We start from the raw sequence: 14,952 nt of genomic DNA on the forward strand, positions 1-14,952 counted from the left end.
GAGAAAAAATTCCTCATTAATTTTAAATATGTCAACTGAAGAAGGAGATTAAAGTGAGGACGACGGATGAGTGGTGCTTCTGGGAACAGACAAAAGCACACCCAGGAAAGGGTATGTGGTCCCCAGTAGGCCCTCAGCAGAAACAGAGCTACCCTCACTAGTTCTGCAGGGACAGCAGCTCCGGAGGGTGCCCCTTGGAACAGGGGCACCATGCACTGGACATCCCCTCCCACGGCAGGGGCTGGCACTGCCCACTCGGCTGGCAAGACTATAGGGCGATGAAGACTTGGCTCTGATGAAGTCAGAGCTGGAGATGAAATACTGTGGGCTCTTGGCATCCTCCTAAGTGGCCTGGCAAGGCGTAGATAATAATAAGGGAGCATCCCATTCGGTGTTTACCCTCAGCTGTCTCTAGTAGGCAAGTTGCAAATGTTCGCCTTTATTAACACGTGTCTTCTCATTACTCTGCAAAGCAGACGGGTCTATGGTGTCTTCGAGAAAGAAATACTGGCTGGTTTCTTAGAGCAACTTCAAATTCCAGCCCCTTGTTCCATGCTCAGATTGCTGTGCAACTTAGAGGGGGCCCCTTGGCTCCTGCCAAAGTGGCAAGAGGTGAGCATTGAGGGAGTGGTTGGCAGGACAGGTGGCCAACATCAAAGGAAAGCTAAGCTACTGTTCACAGCTGCTCTCTATCCAGGCCCTTTGTAGGAAGCCCTCCGATTTACCTGTGGGTTCTCGTGGGAGCCCACGCAGGTGTGTTTTCTGTGTGCTCAGCCTCCCTTGTAGAACCAATCCTCCCTACTCTCGGTTCAGATAATTCAGGTCGAGGGTGGGCATGTGACCTGGACCAGGCCAATTAACAACTGTACGTATTCCTGGGTATGTAACAAGCCAGAAAAGTCAGAATCAATTTAGGACCTTTCTGGAGGTATTGGAAGAGGGACTCTTTTCATGGTTTGCTAAGTTGGTGGAATGTAAAATATCTTTGCCATCATTTGGGAAAAGGCTGCCTAGAAATAAAATCAATGCGAAAGAAAGCAGGGCTAAAATTGAGAGGTGGAATCCCAATTACATGGTTTTAGTACTTGGGTCAAGCTGTGCCTGAAACTCATAGACTTTCCATTACCTGAGCCAATGCCACCTTTTTGCCTTAATCCAGCTTGGGTTTAGTTTCTATAGTTTACAATCAAAAGAGCTCTGTTTCATACTCTAAGTATATAAATTTGGACACGTCCTATTTCTGAGACTCAGTTTTCTCATAGGTAAAATAGGGATAATAATGCTCTATCTACAGCTATTGAATAAAGCCAGTCACAGGACCAAGAATATGATCTTTCCTTGGCCATATTGACCATTTTGGTCCTAGTTTTCTCTTGCAAAATGGGCGAACAAGACTGCTTGACCTTCCAGGAATGGAAGCAGTTGGGATAATGGATGTGGAAAGGAACCTGTACACTTTTATGGAATTTTTTTTTCTAGGGGAAACCACATTAAAAAAAACTTTTTATTTTTGAGAGGATTGTAGATCTACATGCAGTGATAAGAAGCAACATGGCCGGGCACCGTGGCTCATGCCTGTAATCCCAGCACTTTGGGAGGCCAAGGCGGGTGGATCACAAGGTCGGGAGCTGGAGACCACCCTAGCCAACATGGTGAAACCCCATCTCTACTAAAATTACAAAAATTAGCCGGATATGGTGGTGCACACCTGTAATCCCAGCTACTGAGGAGGCTGAGGCAGGAGAATCACTTGAACCCGGGAGGGGAAGGTTGCAGTGAGCTGAGATTGCACCACTGCACTCCAGCCTGGGTGAGAGAGCAAGACTCTATCTCAAAAAAAGAAGAGAGAGAGAGAAAAAAAAGGAAGCAATACACACTTCACCCGGTTTCCCCAGTGGTAACGTCTTGCATTACTATAGTAAATAGCAGAATTAGGAAACTGGCATTGATGCAGTACATTGATCTTAGAATTTCACCACCTTTACATGCATGCAGTTGTGCGTGTGTGTGTGTGTATACTTAGTTCTATGAAATGTGAGTTCGTATGACCACCACCACAGTCAGAATATAGAATACAAGGATCCCTTATGCTATCCTGTTTTAGCCATGGCCTTCTCCTCCCCTCTCATCTTGCCAAATCCCTGACAGCTGCGAATCTGTTCTCCAGCTCTGCAATTTTACTATTTCAAAAATATTGTATGCACAGAATCATACGATAGGTAACTTTTTGAGATTGGCTCTTTTCACTCAGCATGACTACACTGAGATCCATCCAACTTGCCGCGGGTATCAGTAGTTTCTCCCTTGTATTGCTGAATGGTGTCTCACGGTATGGATGTAGTACAGTTTAATACATTATTAGAGGGCATTTTGGTCGTCTCCAGCTTTTTTGGCTATAACAAATAAAGCTTCTATGAACACTGTGTATAAATTTTTGTTAAAAACCCAAAATTTTGAAATGAAAATTTCTCTGGGATAGAGGCCCAAGAATGTAATTGCTAAATAAGTTCATTTTTAGTTTTAAAAGAAACTGATAGCCAGGCACAGTGGCTCATGCCTGTAATCCCAGCACTTTGGGATCCCAAGACAGGCAGATCGCTTGAGCCCAGGAGTTCAAGACCATCCTGTGCAACATGGCAAAATACTGTTCCTACCCAAACAAAATACAAGAGTTAGCTGGACATGGTAACACACATCTGTAGTCCCAGCTACTTGGGCGGCTGAAGCAGGAGGATTGCTTGAGCCCAGGAGGTTGAGGCTGCAGTGAGCCATGATGGTTCCACTGCACTCCAGTCTGGTGGACAGAGTGAGAACCTGTCTCAAAAAAACCAAACCAAGGCCGGGCGCGGTGGCTCACGCCTGTTATCCCAGCACTTTGGGAAGCCAAGGCGGGTGGATCACGAGGTCAGGAGATCAAGACCATCCTGGCTGACATGGTGAAACCCCGTCTCTACTAAAAATACAAAAAATTAGCCAGACGTGGTGGCGGGTGCCTGTAGTCCCAGCTACTCAGGAGGCTGAGGCAGGAGAATGGCGTGAACCTGGGAGGCGGAGCTTGCAATGAGCCGAGATTGTGCCACTGCACTCCAGCCTGGGTGACAGAGCCACACTGTCTCAAAAAAAAAAAAAAAAAAAAAAACTAACCAAAACAAAAACCAAAAAACTGACAAGCTATTTTTTAGAATGGCTGTACTATTTTTTATTTCCACCAGCAGTGTATAAGTGGTCTGATTTTTCTGCATTCTCAGCAGCATTTGGTGTTATCACTATATTTTATTTTAGCCGTTCTGGTAGGTATGTAATGCTACCTTGTACTTTTATTTGGTATTTTTCTAATGGCTAATGATGTTGAATATCTTTTCACATGCTTGTTTCCCATCTGGACATCCTCTTCAGTGAAATGTTTGTTACATGTCTTTTGCCCATTTTCTAATTGGATTGTTGAGTTTAGAGAATTGTTACATATTCTAGATACAAGTCCTTTGTCTAACATGTGATTTTCAAATAATTTTTCCCAATCTGTAGCTTGTCTTTTTGTCCTCTTAACATAAGCTTTTACAAGAAAAGCTTTTAAGTTTGATAAGTTTCAATTTATCAATTTCTTCTCTTTTTCTGAGACAGGCTCTCAATCTGTTGTCCAGGCTGAAGTGCAGTGGCACGATCATGACTCACTGCAGCTTTGACATCCCAGGCTCAAGCAATCCTGCCACCTCACCCTCCTGAGTAACTGGGACTATAGGCACACGCCACCATGGCTAGCTAATTTTTAAAAAATATATTTTTAGTAAAGACGAGGTCTATCTTGCCCAGGCTGGTCTCAAACTCCTAAGCTCAAGTGATCCTCCTGCCTCAGCCTCCCAAAGTTCAGGGATTACAGGCATGAGCCACCACAGCTGGCATCTCCCTAAATATTTAGGTCTTCTTTGGTTTCTTTCATCAGCACTTTGTAATTTCAGCATAAGGATACCGTGTATGTTTTGTTTGATCTGTTTGATAACTATTTCCATTTCTTTGGGCAATTATTAATTGTGCTGCATTTTTAAATTTTGGTTTCCACTTGTTCATTGTCAGTATATAGAAATGCAATTGATGTTTGTGTGTTGATCTTGTATCCTGTGATCTTACTGAGCTCAATTATTTGTCCTATGAAGTTTTGTTTTGTTTTGCAGATTCCTTGGGATTTCAACCATATTGTCTGCAAATAAAGACACTTCTATCTTCTTTTTTACTCTAAATGACTTTTATTTCTTTTTCTTCCCTTAATGCAATGACTAAAACTTCCAGCACATTGTTGAATAAGAGTGGTGAGAGCAGGCATCCTTATCTTGTTCCCGTCTTAGAAGGACAGCATTCAATCTTTCACCATTGAGTATGACGTTAGCTTTAGGTTTATACAGATGCTCTTTATGAGATCAAGCAAGTTCCCCTTTATTCCTAATGTACTGAGTGCCTTTAATCATTGATGGGTGTTGAAGTTGTCAAATGTTTTTCAATGTCAATGGATGTGATCATATTTTTCTTCTTTGGCCTGTTGATATGGTGAATCACATTGACTATCAAGCATTGAGCTAGCTGTACATATGTGGAATAAATGCCATGTGGTCATGGGATTTATACATTGTTACATTCAATTGGCTAAAATTTTGTTCAGAATTGTTGCCCATATTTTAATTGGAATTTGTTTTACTGTTGAATTTTGTGAGATTCATATATTTAATATACAAGTTCTCTGTTAGATATATAGGTTGCAAATCTTTTCTCTCAGTCTATAGCATGTCTTTTCGTCCTCCTTACAGGTCTTTTGCTGAGCAAAAGTTTTAAATTTAGATAAGGTTGAATATATCAATCTGCTATGAACTGAATTGTGTCCTTCAAAAATTCCTATGTTGAATTTTCTAACTCCCAATGAGACTCAGTGTGACTCTGTTTTGGCCTGAGAGGAGGTGATAAAGGTTAAATGAGGTCATAAGGGTAGGACTTTAATCCCATAGGGCTGGTGCTCTTACAAGAAGAATAGAGACAGGAGAAAGAGGAGCAACAAAGAAAGCTTTGAAAGACCAGCCATTGACTTTGAGGAAGTCCAGGAAAGGACAGTGTCCAGGAAGTGGGAGAAGAAACTTTTTCAGTGTGGAGAGAGATCCTGATACTTCAGAAGCCTCTGATAATTCAAATCTTTTTATACAGAAACAATCAGCTATGCCTTGGGATCAAAATCTAGAACAATCAAATGGAAACTGCAGTGAAGATGAACAAAAGGGAAAGCAGAAATGTAGAGAAGGAGGAGGAGAAGCAGGCAGAAAGAGAGAGTGAGAAAAAGAAGAGGAAGATGAAAAGGAGCTGGAAGATGAACAGGAAAAAAAAAAAAAAAGGAAAAAGGAAATGAGAAACAGTATCCCAAGAAAAGATTAGTCAGCAAATCCTTCATGGACAATCTCTGGGCAAAGTTTAAGTTAAACAGGTGCCCACAATACAAGAGAGTCTATCACTCTTATTTGAATTTGGCATGACACATAAACAGATAAGTCAATGGTTTTGTAAAAAGAAGAAGAAATACATCAAACATATATCCAAGAGAAAGCATAAGAAAACACATACGAGATGGGGTCTCTCTGTATTGCCAAGGCTGGCCTCGAACTCCTGCCCTCAAGCGATCTTCCCACCTTGGCCTCCAGAAATGCTGTGAATCCAGGCATGAGCCATCACAACTGGCTAAGACAATTTATATGACACCATTCTCACCAATAAATGGAGTTCTGAAAGGATAAACAAGAAAATATTAACAATCGTTAATTCCGTGGAGTAGAAGTAAATGAGGGGATTGAAAAGGAGGTTTTATAGTTTATTTTTACCCTACTGTAGATTTAAAGTTTTTATAATGAATGTTAATTCATTTTATTTAAGAAAAAAATCAATGAATAAATTAAAAAAAAAAAAAGAAGAAGAGAGACTCTCTCTCTCTCATGTGAGAGAGTCTCTCACACGAGGACACTGTGAGAAAGCAGCTGTCTACCAGCTAGGAAGAGAGCCCTCACCAGAAGCTGAACCCTATCAGACCTTCATCTTGGACCTCCAGCCTATAGAACTGTGAGAAAATACATTGCTGTTGTTTCAGCCACCTAGTCCATGGTATTTTGTTATGGCAGCCTAAGCAGGCTAATATATCATCTTTCCTTTTGTGGGCTATGATTTTGGTGTCAAATCTAAGGACACTTTGCCTAGTCTGCATTTTAATTCAAGTGTGTTTTCAAGTCATAAGGAAATCAACCTGTAATTATGGATCAGGCTAGTAGCAAGGACATTCTGCATCAGAAAAGGGCCTCTTTGAACCATCCGTCATCCTACACCCAGTTCAGTCTCCTGAGCTGGCTCTGGCCAGCTGGCTGGCTCCTTGCGAGTAACCTCAAGAAGTAATATCTGTGTAGAGATCATGAGGAGAGGCATGTGATGCTCGCCTGTTGGTACAAAACCTTAAAAGAAGAGTAAGCGGGTCCAATAAATTCCAATTGTTCCTACGGGAAATTATTGTCTTCTAAGATCCGTTTCCACATCTATTACCCCAACTGAGCTCTAATCCTCTGAGGTGAAGCAACTTTGATAGCCCTTTTCACAGAGGGGTGGACTGGAGCTTCCACAGGACCACATGGAAACAGGAACTGATTTTCAGCTAAGAACTGTCTTCAGGGATTGGCTGCTGTTTTTTAGGAGTAATAAAAAGAAACCTCTCCAGCTAGCTAGAGGCCCAAAGGGCTCTTTAGTGGACATATGTCAAGATACCTCCTGGGTCCCAAAGTGGGAGATCTCCTGGGTCTCAAAGGTGTGGGACCCTGTCCTTACACGTCTCTCTGCTTTTCCCTACTCCTTTGCTCCATTCACTGGGCCTCTCACATGATACATCCTGGTTTCCCTAGAGTAGAACTCCCGCAACACAGTGCCCAGTTCCTTGGAAAGGGAGTGTGATTGGCCCAGCCTGAGCCATGATTAGGTGAGGAAAGAGACTGTCTAAGTACAGTTTAAGTCACTTGAGGCTCTCGCGCATGGGAGTGGAACTGGATGAGCTGTGTCGACCTGGGCTGTTTGGAAAGAGACTGAACTGAATTGAACAAAACTGAACAAGCCTTCAATACTGCTACTTCTATCCCTCATCTTACAGATGTAGAAACAGAAGCTCATGGAGTTAAATAAATTGCCCATATAGGTCCAAATTAGTTCAGTAGGAAGTTGCTCATCAGAACAAATTAATAAAGTCGGGCTGTTCTCTTCACAGCCATGATGGCCCCAAGCTGGTCCTAGAGTTGGTCCCTGATTGATTTCAGGTCCCTAAGAATTTCTTAGATGGAATTGAACGTGTTAAGGATAATGGCTTAAGCTCAGCCTATGGCATTTGGGTCAGTGGATTTCCAATGACACTCATGTAAAGGGCTTCTGAGTTTTGGTAGAAAGAGCATAAAATGTTAGGGAGCGTTTTTCAGGAATATTTTGGAGTACAAATGATCAAAACTAGACTCAAACCGCTTTAAGGAAATATACTGGGAAGTCCCAGAGTGCAGGTAGCTTTAGGCATGATGGAAGGTAGAGATTCAAACAAAGATACCAAAGCTCTCTCACTCCACTCTCAGCTCTTTCGTCTATGTTTTCTTTACTACCCAGCAGGCTCACGCCACAGGGTAGCAAAGGAGGCCACTAGCGGCTCTAGGCTTACACAGTCCTCAGGGCTACTGCACCCCATGAAACAGAATAGACATATTCCCAAACCTTAAAACAGAAGCCCCAAGGTGTGATCTGACTGGCCCAGCGTGGGTCTGTGCCCATCCTGACCTGATCATTGCATTGGACGGGGGAGGCAGAGATAACCTAATGATCAGACTGAGGATGCCAAACTACATGAATGGCTTCCTCACAAGGACAGGAACCTGGATATTTCTGTTCCTAAATTGTATAAAAAGAGCCTGTGACGAAATCGCAGGGAAAAACAGAGTAGGGTAGTGGTCACTGTGTGTTTTTCTTTGCCGTGTGAGTTACCCAGAGGTAACTCTGGGTGGTGTGTAATGGTGCCTTATTCACAGTCTCTGCCCAGCACCTGCCAGGCTGCGGGTTCTTCGCCACTTCCTATTGTTGTGTGTGATGGTGCCATGATAGCAAGGCAGTCCTTCTCTTTACCCTGGCCTTCAGGAGTTGGCTAGCTCAAGTGCTCAAGGTTGAGAAAAGATGCAAAGGAATTAAACCCCAAGATCCTTCTTTAAAAACAGCAATCAGTGAAATCACTCCAGGTGAAGGTTCTAGAACCTAGATCAGTGGTTTGCCCGGCTTTCGGATTGTAAGGACCCTAACGTTCACTGCTCTTCCCTCCAAACTGGAGAACCAACAAAGGGCTGACAATTTTTTTTAATGTCATATAAGAGCGTTAAAGAAAAAAAAAAAACACCCTGAACCCCATCAGCTACGATTACTCTCATGACCGTCTCCTTTCCTAAAGTCAGCAGGACATCATCTCATCAAAGGGCAGCCCTTTAAACGAAACCCGTGTACATTCTGAAAAACAAAGCACACTGCTCCTTCTCCGTGCTCATTCCAAGGGCAACTTGTGAGAGCAGTACCCAGGCCAGCGTGGAAGTCCATCCCTGTCCATCTTGTCACCGTCACCCGATGACCTCAGATGTCCTAGAAGCGATGCCTCAGCCCCAGTGGGGCAGGGCCACCCCGTTTCAGCACCTGCTTCACCCAAAGCTTTCCTCAGGGAGTGCTTCCCAGACTTTCCATCACCTTCAGGCTGCCTCTGTGACTCCTGTAACAGCAGCCTAAATTCCCCTGCCTGCCCTCATCCCGAAGCCAGGAAAGAGGCTAACCTGACGTACACAAGAATACGCAGAGGAGCAAGGAGACACAGAAGGGCTTGTGAAGAAGGTTCTGCGGGGGTCTAAGGCGCCTGGCTCGGTGGCTTTGCAGTGGGCGCTCTATTACCGGCGCCACGTCAGGGCGCGCCCCACCTGCGGCACCACGCAGGGCGCACGCCACCTGCGGCACCACGCAGGGCGCACGCCACCTGCGGCACCACGCAGGGCGCACCACCTCCGGCGCCACGCAGCGCGCACTCCACCTACGGCACCACGCAGGGCGCCCGCCACCTACGGCACCACGCAGCGCGCACTCCACCTACGGCACCACGCAGGGCGCCCCACGTCAGGCGCCACGCAGGGCGCCCGCCACCTACGGCACCACGCAGCGCGCACTCCACCTACGGCACCACGCAGGGCGCACCACCTCAGGCGCCACGCAGCGCCCACTCCACCTACGGCACCACGCAGCGCCCACTCCACCTACGGCACCACGCAGCGCCCACTCCACCTACGGCACCACGCAGCGCGCACTCCACCTACGGCACCACGCAGGGCGTTCTATCTGTGCTGCTCCTGGAGCTCTTCATTCCGGTTCCCCTCTTCCATGTGCAGGTTAGTCCTGTGTCTGTTTCTATCCATCCACACATGACCTGAGAGGGGGCCTCCAGTACCCTCAAAGCAGAGCTGAGGGTAGCGGGTCACACAAGGCTGAGCGCTCCCAGGGAGAAGCTGGGAAGACACCTTCAGGGTGAAAACCCCCAAACAAGGGTGCTGCGCAGGTTGTCAGCAGTGACAGTGAGGAGAGGAGCGGGGGCTGCGTGAGATGTGGCCTGGGAGGGGGCGGCCTCTTTGTTTCGTTGACCTCGTTCAGAAAGAATGTGAGCCAGGAGGGAGGCCTCCACGGCCTTGCTTCCCTGCTGCCCAGCCGAGGTGGTTCCTTTAGTGTGTCAACTTGGCCAGGCCACAGCACCCAGACACTTGGTTCACCACCATTGAGATGTTGCTGTGAAGGTATATTTTAGAAGAGATTAACATTAAAATCAGTAGACGTTGAGTAAGGCGGATGACTCTCCATAATGTGGGTGGGTGGGCCTCTTCTAATCAGTTGAAGGCCTTGGGAAAAAGACTGAGGTTTCCCAAGAAACAGGAAATTCTGTCTCCGGACTGCCTCCAACTCGAGCTGCAGTGCCAGCTCTTCCCTGAGTCTCCAGCTTGCTGGTCTGCCTGGCAGATACGGGATTTACTAGGCCCCACAATCGCATAAGCCAGTTCTTTAGATCAAAACCTCTGTCTGTTTCTCTCTGTCTCTCTGTGTGTGTGTGTCCTAGTTTACACACTCACACTCACACCCTGCTGGTTCTATTTTACTGGGAGTCCCTTTCCAGCCCAGCTAAATCCCAATCTCCTCAGGTGGAGCCAGGTATTAGCGTGCTGGTAAAGCGCATCAGGTGGCTCTAGTGTGAAGTTAGGGTTAGGAAGATTGGGGCTCCCAGTCTCCTCAGGTGGAGCCAGGTATTAGCATGCTGGTAAAGCGCATCAGGTGGCTCTAATGTGAAGTTAGGGTTAGGAAGATTGGGGCTAACACTGTGGTTCTCAACCTGCTGGGGCTAATGCAGAATTCTATGAAGAATCACCTGGACGTGACTTGCTAAAGATGGCTGGTCCCCACCTACCTCCAGAGTTTCTGAGTTGGTAGGTCCAGAATGGGGCCTGAAAATGTGTATTTCTGACATGTTTCCGGGTGATGCTGAGAGTGCTGGTCTGGGGACCACACTCAGAGAACCACTCAGGTAAAGGATGATGTAGATAGTGAGGGTTTACTTGTTATGTCAGGAGATGACAGCCACATTCTCTGCCTGGTTGTCAGTGGTCATAGCAGTAAAGGCAGTACCAAATGGCAATCAACACCCAACAATCACTGAGTTCTGTGCCTGGCACACAACTATGAAACTTACAAGCTCTATCTCATTTCATCTTGATGACCACCCTCTGAGATGGTTTTAAGATTTCCATGTCATACATGAGGAAACCAGGACAGAGAACTAGGGAAGTTGCCCAACTCACTGAGTGGGCTAATCAGGCCTGTCTGACTCCCAAAACCACAAACTCAACCATCTTACAAATAGGAGACCAAGGCTCAGATGCGCTGTGGTTATTCAGGGTCACCCAGCACCTAAAAGTGGAGTTGGAACCTGGCTCATTAGCCAGTCACCGTTCCATTCTGCATCATTTCCCATCTCACATGAACTAATAGGCCAAGGTTGGGATGAGGGCTACTGGGTGTACATTTGGGTAATTACAGATGATGATGGAGTCATGTGCCACATATCAAGGTTTTGGTCAATGGTGGACTGCACATACAACAGTGATCCCGTAAGATAATGGAGATGGAAAGTTCCTATAGGCTAGTCACATCACAGCCATCATAACATGTCAATGCAATATGCATTTGCAGGGGTGCTGGGTAAACAAACCCACTGTGTGGCCATTTGTATAAAAGTCTAGCACGTACACTTACTTACAGTATATAATACTTGGTGATGATAAATGACTTACTGATTTGCGTATTGGCTATATTACACTATTTATCATTATTTTAGAGGGTACTTCTACTTATGAAAAAAAATGTTAACTGTAAAAGAGCCTCGGGAAGTCCGTTAGGAGGTTTTTCAGAAGGCACTGCTGTCATAGGAGATGACAGTTCCATGCGTGCCCCTGAAGGCTTTTCGGTGGGACAAGATATGGAGGTGATACAGGTGACCCTGACCCTGTGTGGGCCTAGGTTAATGGATGTGTTTGTGTCCCAGCTTTTAGCAAAATCATTTAAAAGGAAAAAGTTTTAAAAATATAAAAAGGTTTATAGAATAAGGATAGAAAACATTTTTATACAGCTGTATGTGTTTGTTTTAAGCTAAATGTTACTACAAAAGAGTCAAGAAGTTAAAAAAGTTAAAAATTTTATAAAGTAAAAAAGTTACAGTAAGTTAAGGTTAATTTATAGTTCAAGAAAAATATTTTTAAATGTATTTAGTGTAGCCCCTGTGTGTAGTATTTATAAAGTCTATAGTAGCGCACAGTGATGTCTTAGGCCTTCATACCCACACAGCACTCACTTACTCACCCAGAGCAACTTCCAGTCCTGCAAGCTCCATTTATGGTAAGTGCCCTATACAGGTGGACCATTTTTTATCTTTTTTTTTTTTTTTTTGAGATGGAGTCTTACTCTGTCACCCAGGCTAAAGTTCAGTGCTCACTGCAACCTCCACCTCCCAGGTTCAAGCGATTCTCCTGTGTCAGCCTCCCAAGTAGCTAGGATTATAGGCGCCCACCACCATGCCCAGCTAATATTTTTGTATTTTTACTAGAGACGGGGTTTCACCATGTTGCCCAGGCTGGTCTCAAACTCCTGACCTCAAGTGATCCACCTGCCTCAGCCTCCCAAAGTGCTGGGATTACAGGTATGAGCCACCACACCTGGCGATTTTTATCTTTTATACCTATTTTTGCTGTACCTTTTATATGCTTAGCTATGTTTAAGTACACAAATACTTACCCTAGTGTTGCAATTGCCTACAGTATTCAGTCCAGTAATATGCTGTGCAGGTTTGTAACCTAGGAGCAATAGACCATACACATAGCCTACGTGTGTTGTAGGCTGTCCTATCTAGGATTGTGCAAGTACACTCTATGATGTTCACACAATGATGAAATCTCCTAGCAATGCATTTCTTAGAACATATCCCCATCATTCAACAATGCAAGACTGTATCTAGTTCCTCAGAATCAAAAAAAAAAAAAAAAAATCAAAACTCAAGAAACATCAACAGCCTCTCCTGCCCATCCTCCTCACTGTCTTGGTAAAGCAACAGCCTAAGTAGCAACTTGAGGAGACGCCTTGAGCATGGACCAGAGCGATGGCGGCTGCCCAGAAGCCAGAGTCACCGCCTTGTGCACCCACCGAGGCTCACATGCTGAGCGGCCAGAGCTCGGCTTCCTTTGTGGATTCAAATGCCGACTCGTGAGAATTCAGGCGCTTCTCACTCGACCCAGGCGCTGTTCTAACTCTGGAGAGCCTAGTGATCAGGACAGGCTGACTTCTGTCTCTGGAAGTTTACCTTCTGGCAGAGGACGAAGAAATAATGAAAGAGTTGCAGGTGAAGATTTTGAAGGCTTTGTGAAGAAAATGACAAAGGTCAGTGTCATGGTGATTGGCTTCAGAGTATAATTTCGGAGGTCAGGGAAGGACTCTGAAGAGCTCAGAGCTGAGATGAAATCTGAGCCATGGGATGGAATCAGCTCTTTAAAGAAGTGGGGAAAGAGCCCTACAGCAGAGGGAACACCTGAGCAAAGCCTTGAGGCAGGAGCACGCTGTGTTTCGCAGCAGAGCTCTGGAAGCTGATGTGGCTGGTGCAAGTAGTTTGGGAAGAGGAGGGAGAATGGTCAGTCCCAGACAGGAGGGCCTCAAGGGCCCTGAGTCTGAATTGCATACTCGGGGTGACAGAAGGCAGTGAGCAGACACAGCTGGGAGTGATGAGGCTGGGGGACAGAGTAGGCGTGTACTGTGGGGCCAAAGCCGAGCTTGTGTAGCAATGGATAGGTAACAACAGTTGCAGACGCGGTCCGGCGCAGGCCCCCTGCAGAAGCACACCTGCCTCTTTGCAGATATGGGGCCAAGTCCCTCTCACTTTTTTGTTCACAAACAGCATCTCCACCCCCCCGGGGAAGTGTCACTTCCTTTTTTGCAGTTTGCCACTCAGCGATTCTCTGATTTATGAACTTTCTAACTCTGCATCTTGGCAAGGTGTAGATTTCAGAGGAAGCTTCTAATAAGGAGAGAAGGGGAATTGAGTCTTGTGACCTGTGCATTTGTTCTCTCACCTGACACAACTCATCACTGATGAAGGAGCGGGCCCTCTCTGCCCATGTTCTGTGGTCCAGACATACCCCTGCTCCAGAGACAGAGCCCAGTGATTTATGACAGAGTCCAATTAATGTCCTGCCTCCACTTTTCCAAACTGAGGAATGAGTTGGGAAAATTAGTTAATCTCTTTGAGTCTCAGCTTCCTCAACCACAGGATGGGTTGTTGAGAGAAGCAATTCAGATAGTGCATGTGAGGAGGGGCCCAGAAGGGGCCCTTGGAAGAACTGTTATCCTTACGCCTTTTTGCTCAGCAGGGCAAGCTACAAGTTACATATCAATTGTAGGCTTGGTTCTAATAGTACCTTCTATTATTTCTCCTTTCCCCAACTACCACTGACAGAAACATTGAATAAAGTTATTATCAGTAGTATAATAAAAACTAACAGTTATCAAGCAGTGACTTCATCTGTCACTCTGTAAACTCTTTACACATTGAATATCCACATTATATGATTGAATGTCCACAGCAACCCTATTAATCCCATTTTATAGATGAGGACACTGAATCCTGAAGACAGCAACTTGTCCAAGGTCCGGTGGTTAATGGGTGGCTTCTGTCTGAGGTCATCAGTTCTGTGACTTTGAGGACAATACTTCTTGGAGCCCCATGCTCTTTCTCCAAACTTTATAATGCTGTTATATGCAATAATTAACTTCACACAAGCTCCAGCTGCAGGAAAGTATAAGATATTCCTAATCCTCACCTTGCAGAGCAGTTCAGGTTTCATTCCTTAAATACTCCTTTGCCTTGATCAATTCAGTCCTAATCAGGACACTTAGGTAAATCATAAACCCAACAGTTTCTGTCGGTGGGAGAGGCTGGAATCAGTGCCCTGTGAGGATAAGAGTTCAGGGCTCTGTGGCTGGTTTGCCTAAAACCCTCAAGCCTGGCTTTTCTCCTTGGGGCTCCTCAAGGCAACAGGTCTTCACCTTTTGGGGGATTATGTGACCTTGTGGATCTGCTCCCCATAACAGTGCATAGACAAGTGCAGTTTCAGGGCTGACCGTCACCCTACAGCCTCAGTAATGCCCAAGTTGAGATGGCTTGTATGAGTCAGCATTCCCCAGAGAAACAGAAAGCCATGGTGTAATTCAGCTCAAGCCCAGGGTCTGAGAACCAGGGGAACCGATGGCGAGATTCCCAGTCTGAGAACAAGAGAAGACCAAATGAGATGTCCCAGATCAAGCAATGAGGCA

At 45.5% G+C, this 14,952-nt stretch overlaps 2 pseudogenes; both read left to right on the plus strand.

Moving 5' to 3' along the window:
• Nucleotides 1-210: 210 nt before the first annotated feature.
• LOC144333982 (NANOG neighbor homeobox-like) lies at nucleotides 211-5,765 on the plus strand (annotated as a pseudogene).
• Nucleotides 5,766-12,748: 6,983 nt separating this feature from the next.
• LOC144333983 (uncharacterized) overlaps nucleotides 12,749-14,952 on the plus strand; it is a 50,537-nt pseudogene continuing 48,333 nt past the window's right edge.

Source organism: Macaca mulatta, chromosome 13, assembly GCF_049350105.2.
Source record: "Macaca mulatta isolate MMU2019108-1 chromosome 13, T2T-MMU8v2.0, whole genome shotgun sequence".
Lineage (NCBI taxonomy): Eukaryota > Metazoa > Chordata > Mammalia > Primates > Cercopithecidae > Macaca > Macaca mulatta.